The following is a 14,113-nucleotide window of genomic DNA, read 5'->3' as shown; positions in this document are numbered from 1 at the left end:
TAACCAAGTTTTGAATGGATCTTCTTTTTATCCAATTTATTCTGAGTTAGACCTCTTGTTTTCAAAATACAATTTTTATCCTGAAAGAAGTCCGAGCTAGGGTAAACAGGATCGGATTTTCTACCGTTTTCAGATTGTGACATTATTAACTCAATGATCGTTCAAATCTTTAAAATTTAATTATTTGGGAAATTTGTCATATGCTTGCTTTTCTAAAAACAAAAAAAAAATAGAAAAATTAAAAACAAAAAAACTTCATTTTTTTTTCTTTTCTTATTTTTATCTATTTTTATTATTTTTTTATTTGTATTTATTTCTGTTTGGGGTTTTGTTTGATCATCTCCATCTGTCTTATGGTTTTTAACTCTTGTCACATCGTCCTAGACGAAATATCTATCGTCCTGGACGATATGATATTTTCTCTTCAAATTTCATCTGCTGAATTTTTTGTAGCTTTTTGTAACTCATCGTCCCGGACAATCCTTTATCGTCCTGGCCGATATGATCAAACTCTGTTACAATCATTTTTTATCATCGTGGCCGATACATTTTTCATCATGGCTGATGCATTTATGGTCATCGGCCTGGCCGATACACCTGATCGTCCTGGATGATCCACGTGTCAGTACATTTAAATCCTTAAAACCGGCCTCGGACGATCCATTATTGGACAATCGTCCTAGCCGATCCACTATTCATCCTGGATGATACACGTGGCACAGATTTAAAACATTTTAACTTAGGCCGGTACGATCAATTATTGTGCATCTCCTGGATTTTACACCTAATCGGCCCAGTCGATCTGCCTTTTCAATGGTCGTCCGGCTTGACTCCTCGGGATGATCGCCTGTGTCTAATCGTCCTGGCCGATATCTGATCGGCCCAGACGATCGGACCGTCTTTTTGACCAATCGCCCTATACGCAATAATTGAACCTAATTGTCCTGGACAATTCTGCGATCGTCCTGGACGATGTGGCCATTTCTTTAAATTCAGGCCATTTGAGCCATTATTTTCACCTAAAAGCTTCTTCTTATCTCATTTTTACTTACTGATTTCTTGCTATAACTGGCGGGAAACGAGTCCGACAGGCTTCTGGAAGTTCCTCGAGGGCCACTCTAGACCCTCGATTCAGGGAAGTGGAGGATCAAGTAGCTTACCGTCGGTACAAGGAATTCAACATCACTCTCTCCAGGATAATCAATGCTGCCTACCTTTCATATCCGGTACTAGATCTCTTCGCTCAGACTTCTCTCTGCTTCATTCTTACTCTAAAAGTCCCTTTTTCCTCTAAACTTCTGTTTGAATTTTTTGCAAATCTCCGAATAAATGCTGCCTACACTGCCCTAACATCCTATGTGAATCGACGCCCAGTCAAGATCACATATCAAGACTATGCTGAACTACTGTAGCTATCCACCACCGGGGATAGGCTGTATTTAACTATCTCTGATCCTGACTTCAACTGGTCTGTTGCAAATCATTTTCTATGCCAAACTAACTCTCCCTTTCATGTTGGAGAGACTAGCTCTTTTGTCAAAGATGCTAGGACAATCCAACATGTTCTTCGCACTTCCATAATTCCAAAAGCTGGGGACCAAATCCATATCACCCCATTACTTTCTCTTACCACCTTTTACATCATGGCCTATAGAGATTTTAATGCTACTGATCTAATCTTTCGATACATTGATCATTTAACTACAATATGTGATATAAGTCATAAGAGGAAACCCAATCTTGCTTTGGGACACATCATCTCATATGTTCTTGAAACCAAATACAATCTTCAATATCCTGCACACCCCAACCATCCGCCTCCCTGCTACTCAAACAATTCATTCAATGTCCTTCATAATACTCGTCTCCACCCAGGAGATGGGGAACCTCAGGGGGCCGAGAAGGAGGAGGCTCCCGCTCCCATTCCTGATCTTGTTCCTTTTTGCCAGCACTCACAGTTTGACCAATTAGTGGAGAGATTTGATCATTGGGAGATCCATTTCGACTCTTACGTTGCTGCACAGGAGCAGCAACATTCTGAGGACATGACCTGCTACGAGCAGCACCGCATAGAGGACTTAGCCCATTTTGATAGCTACATTACTCACCAATAGCAGTGGCACGACCAGGACATAGCCTGGTTCAATGCTCAGTTTACTACGCTAGCTAGCTACTTTCAACAAGCTTCACCACCTCCACCTTCATCTGATGATCAGGATCCCTCGTTTATGTAGTTTTAGTATATGTTTATGTGGATTGCTTTCTTTTTCTGTATTGTGTTTTTAGTTTCTTTAGTTTGTGTTTTTAGTTTCCTCTTCTTTTTTGAGATGTCAAAAGGGGGAGTAGTATGTTTGTACTTGCTTTTGTAATATATTTTGAAAACTTATTTAGTTTTGCATTACTATTTTATAATTGATTATCGATATGTTTGCCATCATCAAAAAGGGGGAGATTGTTACAAACATGTTTTGTAGATTATGATTTTGATGATAGCAAACTAATCTTGTTTCACTATGACTGCCTTTTTCTACTGACTTTTCAGGACTCAAAGATCAGAATTAGCTCAAGACTGGGTAGATTAGGGTTGAGTCAATCTGTATTTTTTTGTTTTCTTTTTTGAGTCAATTGTAATTGCTTGAAGTGACTGATGTTAAGTAACCCTACACACACACTTGAGAGATTCAGAACTTGTTTTTTTACTCACATCGTCCCGGGCGATTGAGTTCAAAACAGAAGATCCAATCATGATTTCTTAGTTAAGGAGAGATCATCCAGGATGATGTGAGATCGTCCGGGATGATCAAGAAAATTTTCAATCATCCAATTTGAGTTCAGGGCGATGCTCTAACCGATCTTATGAGATTTGTACTGATCGGCCAGGATGATTTCTATATGATCCTTGACGATAAAGTCGGCAACTTGCAATTAATGAGCCCCTTTGAAGCTCTTCTATTTAAGAGCTCTTGTTCAACATTTTTGAACATCCTTGGCTGCGTTCTTAACGTGAGAAAATCTAAAGGTGAGAGAGAGAGAGAGAGAGAGAGAGAGAGAGACAAGATCTTGTGAGGGGGAACTTGTGAGGGGATTCACAAGGGTTTCTCCAAACATTGTTCTACTTCTTCTTCCCTAGAGTCTCTTATCCTTGGAAGGGTTGGGAGAGGTAAGTTTCAGCAAGTAATCATGGTTATTTGCCTGCTTCAGGAGGAAGCAAAAGGAGTTGGGTTCTCTGTCTTGTCGGGTGTGGCAAAAAGGAGGTGTTTTTGTGAGGGCTTCTCCGCCTAGCTGTGGGGGCTAAAGGAGAGTCACGATTATAGTGCAATACTTGGAGGGCGCCTCCGGGGAGTGGACGTAGGTCGAGTTGACCGAACTACTATAAACCCTTGTGTTCTTGTTTTTACTGGTTCCGCATTTATTTTCTTTTGCACTTGTTTTTGTGGTTATTTGGTTTATGATAATCGTTCTTTTTGCTTAAAGAAATTTTTAAATACCAATTCACCCCCCCCCCCCTCTTAGTTAGCCTCGGGCCAGTTCTATAGGGCTTAACATCCCTAACGAACTTTCATTATCAGCCACCCTATTAAAGATTATTATGTATTCAAAGACTGACTTGAAAAAAATACAAAAATGGTGAATTCATGCTAAAATAGCATTTTAGTTCACCCAAAAAAGGAATCTATAAAGATTATTATATCTTCTCCTATACCCTTGATTAAGGAAGGAGATAAGATGAAGGGAAAAATGATGCCAAAAAAAGATAAATGGTAGACCATAATCTCCAAGAAGATAATGAAGATTATCAAACAATTAGAAGGATTTTCTAGTATAAAATGGAAATCCTCTATAGAACCAGTACTTGAATTAAAAGAAAATCCAAGTTTAGGTGCATCCACTTCCAGGTCATCAACTCAGAAGCATCCTAATACGAAGCGGTTCTATAAGATATCCTCCAAAAAGTCCAATAACTCAAATAAGCAAATCAAGCAGAAAATGAAGAGGTCTATACTTCAAAAGATCATCAATAATTTGGAGGATTATCATCAACCATTGAGGCGGCCTATAATACTTGCGGATTTTATTTCTGAACTTCAAATAGACCAATCAAAAGTGAAAGGTGATGAACAAAAAGATGAAGATCCACTTCGTGTAGAAACATGTTGATTCATCTCAATGGCAAATGCATACCAAAGAAACTCTTTTAAAGATAATGATAGGGTCAGATGGCAATGTCTCCTACAAAAAATGATTGATAAAAAGACATCTAAGTCATGTCTGATGGCGCTATAGATAGATTATAACTCAAAAGAAGAGATACATTTTCCAAGTGATGATGAGTCAGACCAATAAATAGCTTCATAAATGGAGTGTGTAAAGCTAAATAAAGATCTAAACATATAACAAAAGCTTCATCAGATGAGGTTGAGTTGAATGAGGTGGCTCAAGTACAGTTAAGAAGAGGTAAAGTACTGCCATTTCCACTAAAAAAAGGGTTATCAAACAAAGATAAGGGAAAAGATATAGTCATCAATGAAGAAATCATCCCTAAAGATCATAAGAAGAAATATGATGCAAATAAAGGGATAGAGTATAATATCATTTCCCATTTGAGAAAAATCCTATAACAGCTCAGCATCTATGAAGCTCTTCTGATGCCAAAAGAATTTCGAGAAACTTTGATACAGGCTCTCAAAAATTCAGAGAGATATGAAGCATATTTTGCAGAAAGGTATTTAAGCGAAGTTCTTCATACTAGAAATGAACCTGTTATTACATTCACTAAAGAAGATCTCATATTGGGGACTATAGAACATAATCATCCTTTATATGTCATGGCAGAAAGTGATGGCATCATAATAAAGTGAATCCTGATTGATCCCCATTCTTCAATAAACCTTATGAGCTTGTGCACACTAAGATTATTATCCCTAGTTATTCAACATCTTGGGTCAGATAAACTTACGGTGCACGGCTTTAATGAGAAAGGACAAAGAACTATAGGGTTATTTGTTCTTCCCCTAAAATTGTGAGAACTGTATACAAAGGCCAAATTTCATATCATCGATGCAGACACTTCATTCGAGGTGCTCTTGGGTAGACATTCGCTCCATGAGAATGGTCTTATTCCATCAACTATGTATCAATGTATGAAATATTTAAAAGATAGAAAAGAGTTTCAAATCTCTGGAGATATACAATCCTTTACAGTCCACGAAGTGAAAAGAAGTTCACAGGATAGCTTCTGTGGGTTTTATGATGATGCAAAATACTTCATTCCAAATAATGTAAAGCCGATAAAATCTTTGTTAAGATAGTTGCTATTTGCATGCTTTACATTTTTGCAACTTATATAGTTTTGATGAATCCAAAGATTATTGTTCAAATGTGTAGTTATCTCCTAACATTTTTTAGAAGAATTATATTTTCTCTTGTGTGTACTAATATTTCAGGAAAAACAAACTCTAGACTACGAAGACTTCAAATTAAATTCAGCATGAGATACTTTGTAAAATTTGAAGCTTGCACTTTTCTTTAAAATCAAATTGAAAGAGAGTGATTGTAATTTGAGTGAATAAAAACATACACACACACATAAGGAGATCATATAAAATTTATACTGATCGTACGGAACGATATCAGTTCGTACTGGACGATTAGACAGTTATCTCCTATAGAGCATATGGAATGAATAGGAACTTGCTCGAAAAATTTTTCTAAGTCCTATTCATCCAGGACGAAATTAATTATCGTCCAGGACGATTGGTTCACTATAAAATTTTCGTCCAGATGAATTTAAACGAATTAAATTATCGGTCCGTTGCGACTGGTCCTCTGAAAAAATTTCGTTCCCGACAAATCAAAAAATTATCCAGGACGATCTGAACTCGGAAATATTTTGTCCAGATGAAAATAAATTATCTCAGTGGCGTATGCGTCCTCTGAAAAATTTTCACAAGCGAAGTCAAGAATCGTACAGGCTACGATCGGAAATTCTTTGTAAAAATTTCGTCCAGTACGAACATATTCTCGTCCAAAATGATAACCGACTTAGAACAGTTTTCAGCAGTTTCTAGAACCGACCTTGTAATAACCGTTCGTACTGGACAAACCTAGTTCGTTACAGGACGATCAGCTATACGAAGGGCATCCTCTTTGTACACAATTCAAATTAGAAGTCATTTTCAGATCGCTTAAGTAAAAATCGTCCAGGACGTCACAGGACGATCCACTGCGTACAGAAGTGTGAAAACTTGCAATTTTTGGCGTTTTTCTGTCTTTTTGTATAAATAGTCCAAATTAGACTGCCACGCCCAGATCTTTTGTCATTTGATCTTCGTGCCTCTTGAGAGAAAGCAAGGACAGAGAGTGAAAAGAGATGCATCAAAGGAGATTCCTACCACGGAGCGAGAAGGCTTCACTTGGATTTCAAAAGGTAAAGAATCCTCTACTTGTGGAATTGGGATTACTTCACTCTTTTCCTTCTTCCTTCTAGATCTTGTGAAGAAGATCTGTCAAGGAGAATCCAGCGTTCTCTGCTGACACTGGAGAGTGAACAGCCGAAGGGTTCTCTGCCTACACCTTGGAGAGTCTGTAAACTAGTCGAAGGTTCTCTGCCTTCACTTGGAAGAGTCTAAACAGCCGTAGGGTTCTCTGACCCATACTAGGAGAGTGTGAAGAGACGACGCGTTCTCTGCCACACTGGATATGTGAAGATGGGATGGTTCTACTTGCCAACACTGGGATTGAGTATAAGAAAAGAGACGACGGTTTTCTCTACCACACCGGGGAGTGTAAAAAAGAGTGTGTTGTAAAGCTTCTCCGCCTTGCTGTGTGTGCAAAAGGGAGTCACTATTGGTATAGTGTAATATACTCAGAGTATATCTCTGCGGGAGTGGATGTTAGGTCTGATTTAGACCGAAACCACTTATAAATTCTGGTGTCATTTACTTTACTATTTTACGTTTTCGCACTTTAAATTAGTTTTAAAAATCTGTGCGTTGAAAATATTTTTTTTAGAAAATTAAAGAATGTTTATTTCGGTCAACTTAATTTTCAAAAGGGGACTTAAATTTTTAAAAGTTACCAATTCCCCCCTCTTGGATAGCCTAGGAGACATTCACTATAGTTAATAACAACCAATTACAAGACTCAACAAAAGTGTTCAGAGCTTCGGATTCAAATCATAATTTGAACTACTTTTTTGATTAACGTAGATGGCTACTTTTGGGGAAACCGAAACACACCTGAAAGTTACTCTTAATCACTAGACCTCCACCTGTATTCGATTCGAATACCTTTTTGATGATTTGAGAAAACATGCTTGTCTACTTTTTACAGTCACTTTATTATCGCATTGTGGATGCTAGTCCCAAGAAGGTTACACACAAAACCTAAACTAGGATTACGGTTGAGGAGCTAGAGTAGAAAACCTATTATAAGCAGAATAGACTATAGAAGAACGTGACTTAGCATAATTAAATGCCAAATGCGTTAAATAGTCTTTGTGCTTTAAAAATCGAAGACTACAAGCGGGGTTTTCCACTTTGCAAAAGAGAGTCGGAAGGCACATATGGGAATAGACTTCGATATAACTAACGAGAAGAGGAACAAATGAGGTTAAGCAATCTAAGACTCCAATATCAATAATGTTACATGACTATGAAAGTGTGTTTCGCAATGAAAAACTCAATGAAATTCCAGTAATTCTGACAATGTACACAAAGTTCATCACCAAATTGTTCACTTCTTTGCATGCACTTGGTAAAATTAACTAGATGTTAAAATGGTCAATAAAGAAGTGTCTGACGAAGATGTCTATCCTACTGCTTATGATGCTAAAATTACTTGTCAACTTACAAGAGTTTAAAATCTAAAAATATATTCTATGGACAATCTTCTTGAAGAATCAACTCGATTTCTTATGGTAAGGCAGAGACGCTAAAGCTCAAAGAATAAGAATTTATGCAGAGGAACCCATGAAAGGGAGAAGAATATTACATCCTATAATGTTGAAGAGTCAGAGAGTTGAACACTCAACAAGCCGGAGGGATAGAATAGAATATTGCACTGATGACTAGACAATTCAAAAGCTTTAATTAAAGAAAATGCAGAAAGATATTGTCATGAAGCAATGAAACAGACGGTAGTTTAATAGCAAATGCAAGGTTTCATAATGAAGTTAATTTAAGTTATGAATGCAGGACAACCAGTACATATCAAGACTGAGGAATGCCCAATACTCAAAGCCACTCCTAAAAGCAAAGAAGGAGAGTAGAGGAGAATCAAATGGCAAAAGTAAGGGTCAGAAGTAAGTTTCCAAAGACGGCTTTCTGGGCAGACTACAACAGTAGCAATCAGACTCTCCTGAGAAATCTGAAATGAAGAAGAAGAAAAGTCACGAAAATCCTTGCTTGATGAAAGACAGGAGACAATAATGGAGTATCCACCTCAAGATACAAGCCAGTAGGTATTATGATTTAATAGCCTGATGATGATTATTAAAACTCTGTTACCTGACACTTATGCAAATTGTCATATAGGATAAAATAAAATATCCAACGATGCATGACTAGATTATCTTAGTTAACTGGAAGAATACATCAAGGATAGGAATCATCCGGAAAGATTCCTATAGGAAAAGACCAAATGAAAGTATTAATAGAACTGAAATAGGCAACCACGATGAATAATACTATGATGAATACGATGAATTGAAATAAAAATTTTGAGAACTTAAAATCATCCAATGCAGAACTTGAAAAGAATTTAAAAATTTTAAGGATGAATCTGAGAGCAAAGCATAAGGAATTATTATTACCATCGAATCTGGAATGATATGAATTCATTTTACAAACTAACTATAAGAGCTCTCGGGATAATAGGAAACCCCTAGATCTTGAAGATTTTACAAATCCTAAAATATCTAATCCTAAATTCATTGAAAATCCGGCTTAGAAGCCCAATCACATGGAAGAAAATTAGGATATTATTCTAATGATAAATTAATAATGTGGTGGTTATTTTAGGACACTATAGCTCACGTAATTTGTACCTTGATGGATAAAATCTATATATTGATGTGAGAACTAAGATGCATAAACTCTAGAATTTATGCATTAACATGAATCTGATCTAAAATGTTCTTTAATAGGTGAACCCATAACTAGTGATTCCCAGGTACTACCACCATTGAGGATTTTTACAGGGAGTGCCTCTCCAACACAACACCTCGTGGAGCATATGGTACCTGGATAGCGGTATGTTCAAAGCAAGGACTGGAGATACTGCTCAATTCATAAATTGCTAGAAAGCCAGGATGGATGCCAAGGTTACACTTGGAGATAAATACCACAAAGAAAGTGTGTTGGTCATGTATGATTGGAATTTTAAAAACTTTTCATAGACAAGTGTATTATTGTTGAAGGCTTAAAACATATATCTGTTAAGTATATAATTCAGATATGTGATAAGGGCTATAATTGTGAAATTTTTAGCCTACTAGCTGCATTATTAAGCCTAAATGGGGAAAGAAATTTACTGGAAAAAGGGTAAACAATGTTTACATGCTTGATTGAATCTATTCAATCTTCGCTTACTGCTTTTTTGTTTAAAAACTATTCTGATGAATCATGGCTGTTACATAGGAGACTTTGTATTTCGTAGTATGAAAAATCTCTGAGAATTACCCAAAAGAACTCTAGTGAGAGGGTATACCAAAACCTTAGACTTTTACAGGACCATCTTTGTGATGCATGCCAATTAGGAAAACAAGTGAGTCCTCTTTAAGGTCCAATAAGAATCTTAGAACCAGTAAACTTTTAGAAATTCTACAACATGATCTTTTTGACCAGTAGGACTGAGCTAGGAGGGAAGGATACAGATTTTTATAAGTGGCATGATTTCTCAAGATTCACATGGGTTAGATTCTTTTCATAAGAGTGGAATCATTTGAGGAATTCAAAAATTTTCAACTTGGATTCAAAAGAAGAAAACTAGGATGTGAAATAATTTCCGTACAAAGTGATCATGGAGGAGAATTGAAAATGAAAGATTTTGAAAATTTTATGTAAGGAAAAAGGGCATTGATCACAATTTTTCAGCACCTAGAACCCTCAACAAATGGGAGTAGTTAAAGGAAAAATATAACTCTATAGAAGCCGTCTATACCTCAGATATCTACCTATAAAAACCCAACATCTTAAAACAATTCACGTAATTATGATACACTAGGAACCACGATTATACTAAATAATCAACTCCCACGCTCCATGTCAGTATTCCAGTACAATGACACAAAACTCCGAGCAATCGTTGGCAGAAATACTCACTTCCTAAATATTTGGGCTGAGGCGGTTTAGCACTACATGCTATGTCTGAATAGGGAGATATGTAAGATTCAAACTTAAAATAAAAACATCGCTATGAGTTGCTAAAAGGAAGAACCCTAATTTGATCACATTTTGCTTATTTTTTTGGATTGGCAAGATGTTCATATACATAATAATGGAAAATCTGCCTTAGGAAATTTGATCCAAAATCAGATGAAAGGAAAATTTTTTAATAGATATTCAAATGTTGGGAAATCTTAATAGTATTTCACAAAAGAACTTTAATCATTGAAGAAATCATACAGTTGTATTTGATGAATGATCTGGGAATTGGATAGAGCCAAATGTTGTGAAGAAAGATGAGTGAAACCACACCCAAAAGATTGATAGATTAAATTTGGATAAAATTATGGAAGAAAATTGGAAAAGAGAAAAACCCCTTTTACCTAGAGATATTGAGATTTTCTAAAAACCACCCAAGAGAAATTGATTATAGGAGAACCTAGTGACGGGTGTTAAAAACTAGTGCGTGGATTAAATAGGACAGTCAATCAATTTCAGCTTTATTCAATAATAGAACCCACAATATTGATTCAAACACTTTCGATGATTTTGGATATTAGCCAAGCAAGAAGATTTGAATTCAATTTGTAAAGAATTAAAGTTGGAAATTAACCTCAAGGCCCAAAAGATCAAAGTGTTGTTGGAACCAAGTTGGGTGTTCAAAAATAAAATGAATGACTTTCAGGAGTAGTCATTAGAAATAAGGGCTAGATTAGTTTTCTAAGGGATATAATCAAATTGAAGGAATCAATTTGAGAGACATTTGCCCCTTTTAAGACAATTACTTGAAGCAATTAGGGTTTTACTGCCTTGCCTGTTTTAAGGTTTAAATTATTTCAATGGATGTAAACAATGGCCTTTTTGAATGGGGTTATTGAAGAGCCGCAATTTTATGTTTTATGTAGAACAACCTCTAGGATTTTGAAATTCAAAATACTCAAATCATGTTTTTCAAATTTAAAGAAGCATTATATCGGATTGAAACCGCTCCTAGGGCGGTACTGAGAGAGTGATAGCACCTTAAACCTACTTGAAGAGTCTTTGAAAAAAGTAGATGGATACCAACTCTCTTTTTAAAGAAATTTGAAAAGGAAATAACTCATTTGTACAAAATTCTATGTGCGATGATATCATCTTTGGATCTTCAAATAAAAATCTTGCCGCTTGATGATTGATTTTTCTAAACAATGAGTAGTGAATTTGAAATGAGTGTTAATGGAGATTTAAATTACTTTTCTAGGTCCTTTACATTAAGCAAACTTGAGGATAGGAACATTCTTAGCCAAACTAAATATATTAAGGACATCCTCAAAAATATGAAAGGAACAATGCGATACCTGTTTAGTACACCAATTGAGTTCCCTCAGTTCAATTGGATTAAGAACCTTCAGAGGGATAAATCTGTTGATCAAAAGGACATATAGAGGGATTATTAGATCTTGCTTTACCTTGACTGCTAGCGCCGACCAGATATTATGTTCCAGTGTTTGCTTATTTGCTAGATTTCAATCAGATCAAAAGAATTCACACTTTTGACAGGCCAGTGAAAAGGATCTTTAAGATACTTACTAGGAACTCAAAACTAGGAATTTGGTATCTAAGTTCAGCTTTTCATTTGATATTGTTGGTATTCTAGATTCTGACTTTGCAGCGCTGGTAGAGTGGATAGGAAAAGCACTTCAGACATGTCCAAATTCGTTTAGAAACATTCATAATACCCTGGTCCAGTAGAAAGCAAAAAATTCAGGTAGCTCCTATCTACATGCAGTAAGCCAGAATTACATTCGCATTAGGGAAGTGTGTGGCGACAACGCTACTTTTGGTTTAAAATAACAGCCCTTGATTAATTAGGATTAACTATACGCACTATTCTAATTTATGTGACAATACTAGTGCCTAATTTGTATTATCCAAAATCCTATGCAACACTTCTGAACCAAACATCATTGATTATAAGGCAATCATTTCAATAAGGGATCGATGTATCCAAGGGAAGAAATGAACTCACACATGTTCAAACTGAAAAATACAATTTGCAGACATTTTTACAAAACTTTAGCCTTTGATACCTTCAGTTCACCTGACTTAAGACAACAGGCTTGTGTTTATTGATTTAGAATGCCTAAACAAAATGTCTCCGCCAACATTGATATTATTATGTTTTCTAAGTGTATTTGTTTTTTGTTTTATTTTTGTTTTTTGTGAAATTTTGTGTGTTTGAAATGAATTTTTTTGGAGTCATAGTTTTGTTTTATGTTTCTCTGTGTTTTGAAAGTTAGTTTGATTTTGCTTAAATTAATAAAGTTCAAAATTCAAAATTGAAGAGAGAAGTCGTCCCAGCGACGCAAATTTTGTTTCGTACTGGACGATGGTGAAAGAACCATTTTGCGCGCAATTTAACCGTTTGTCCCGAGAGCAATTGCTTTTATATTAGTATCGTCGTACGAATCTGACGACTCGTCCAGGACAGAAGACCTTTTCAAATCTCTCAAATGTCGAGAAGCATTGAATGTCAGCAGTTGAAGTGGAAAAGATCAGTTTTTATATGGACTCTAGTCTGTTGAATTTTTGGTTCCGTCCAGCACGAACATATAGAAATAATTCATTGTATGGAGGACGCGTTTTCAAGAGACACTAAATGAGCTTACTTTTATAGTCTGTTACAAAAGTTTTTTGCGTATGTACGATCGGTCTAAGTCAAAAAGCATGTACTAAGGACGCATCGCAAGTCTGTGTTGTTACGAAGAAAGCCTAACATTTTGGACTAAAATGTTTGATCATCTGCTACGAAAATTTCTCCGTCCAGCTCAACCGAACGCATGATTTTCTCCCAGCGACAAACTTCTTTACTCCAGGACAAAACATATCGCTTTTCTTTAAATATTGAAGGTTTTCTAACCTTTAACAATCACACTTCAAACCTTCTCTTTCAAGTCCTCTTTCTAGCTTTAAAGTTGTCAATGGCCTCCTCAAGCAAGCAGATCAAACAGGTGTTAGTGGCAGCAAGCCCAATCAGGAACTGCCTCAGAACAAATACTTCCCTGTCTAAGGAGAATTGAGGACATCCTTTTTCCTCGTTTTGCTTCCGTCAAAATCAACATCCATCTCACATCTTAATGCCAAAGCGAGAATAAATTTAAGGTGAATGCACCTTCTCTCCTGCCTAACCCAATTTCCATTTCATACTTCTCTCTCGTCCACTTCTACAAACAAGCAACCTTCCACTATTTCCTAGGCAAACACTGAGTCTTAACTCCCGAACCACTCTAGCATAAGTTCCTTTTGTCTTCTAAACAAAGTAAGTGTGAAATCACTAAGCATGACATATGGAGCCTGTCTAAACTTAAGGACTGGCAAGGAATATAGAGCCCCACACCCTAATGAGGAAAACACATTTCAAATGGATGAAGCCTAATAATGCGACTTAGAAAAAGTGGGGTTTAACCTTCATGTTGCTAGAGTCTCCGGGGTGACTAAAAATTGCCGTATCATCAGCAGTATCCTTTAGATCTTCAATCATTCTTAAAGCTGGTGATTAGTGAGCAAATACCCCTCTCCTTTCTGTTCTAACATTTTTATATAGATTATCACCCTATCGACGAAGCCCAACTTATCATAGATCATATCTATGGGGACATGGCAGCATCAGAAAAGAAAAAGAACATCTCTTGGGATACTTAGTTACCTACATCTTGGAAAATATAAATACAACTATAGTGCATTCTTGA

This window comes from Dendrobium catenatum, unplaced genomic scaffold (genome assembly GCF_001605985.2).
Source record: "Dendrobium catenatum unplaced genomic scaffold, ASM160598v2 fragScaff_scaffold_123, whole genome shotgun sequence".
Classification (NCBI taxonomy): Eukaryota; Viridiplantae; Streptophyta; class Magnoliopsida; order Asparagales; family Orchidaceae; genus Dendrobium; species Dendrobium catenatum.
Note: the sequence above shows the minus strand (reverse complement) of the source record.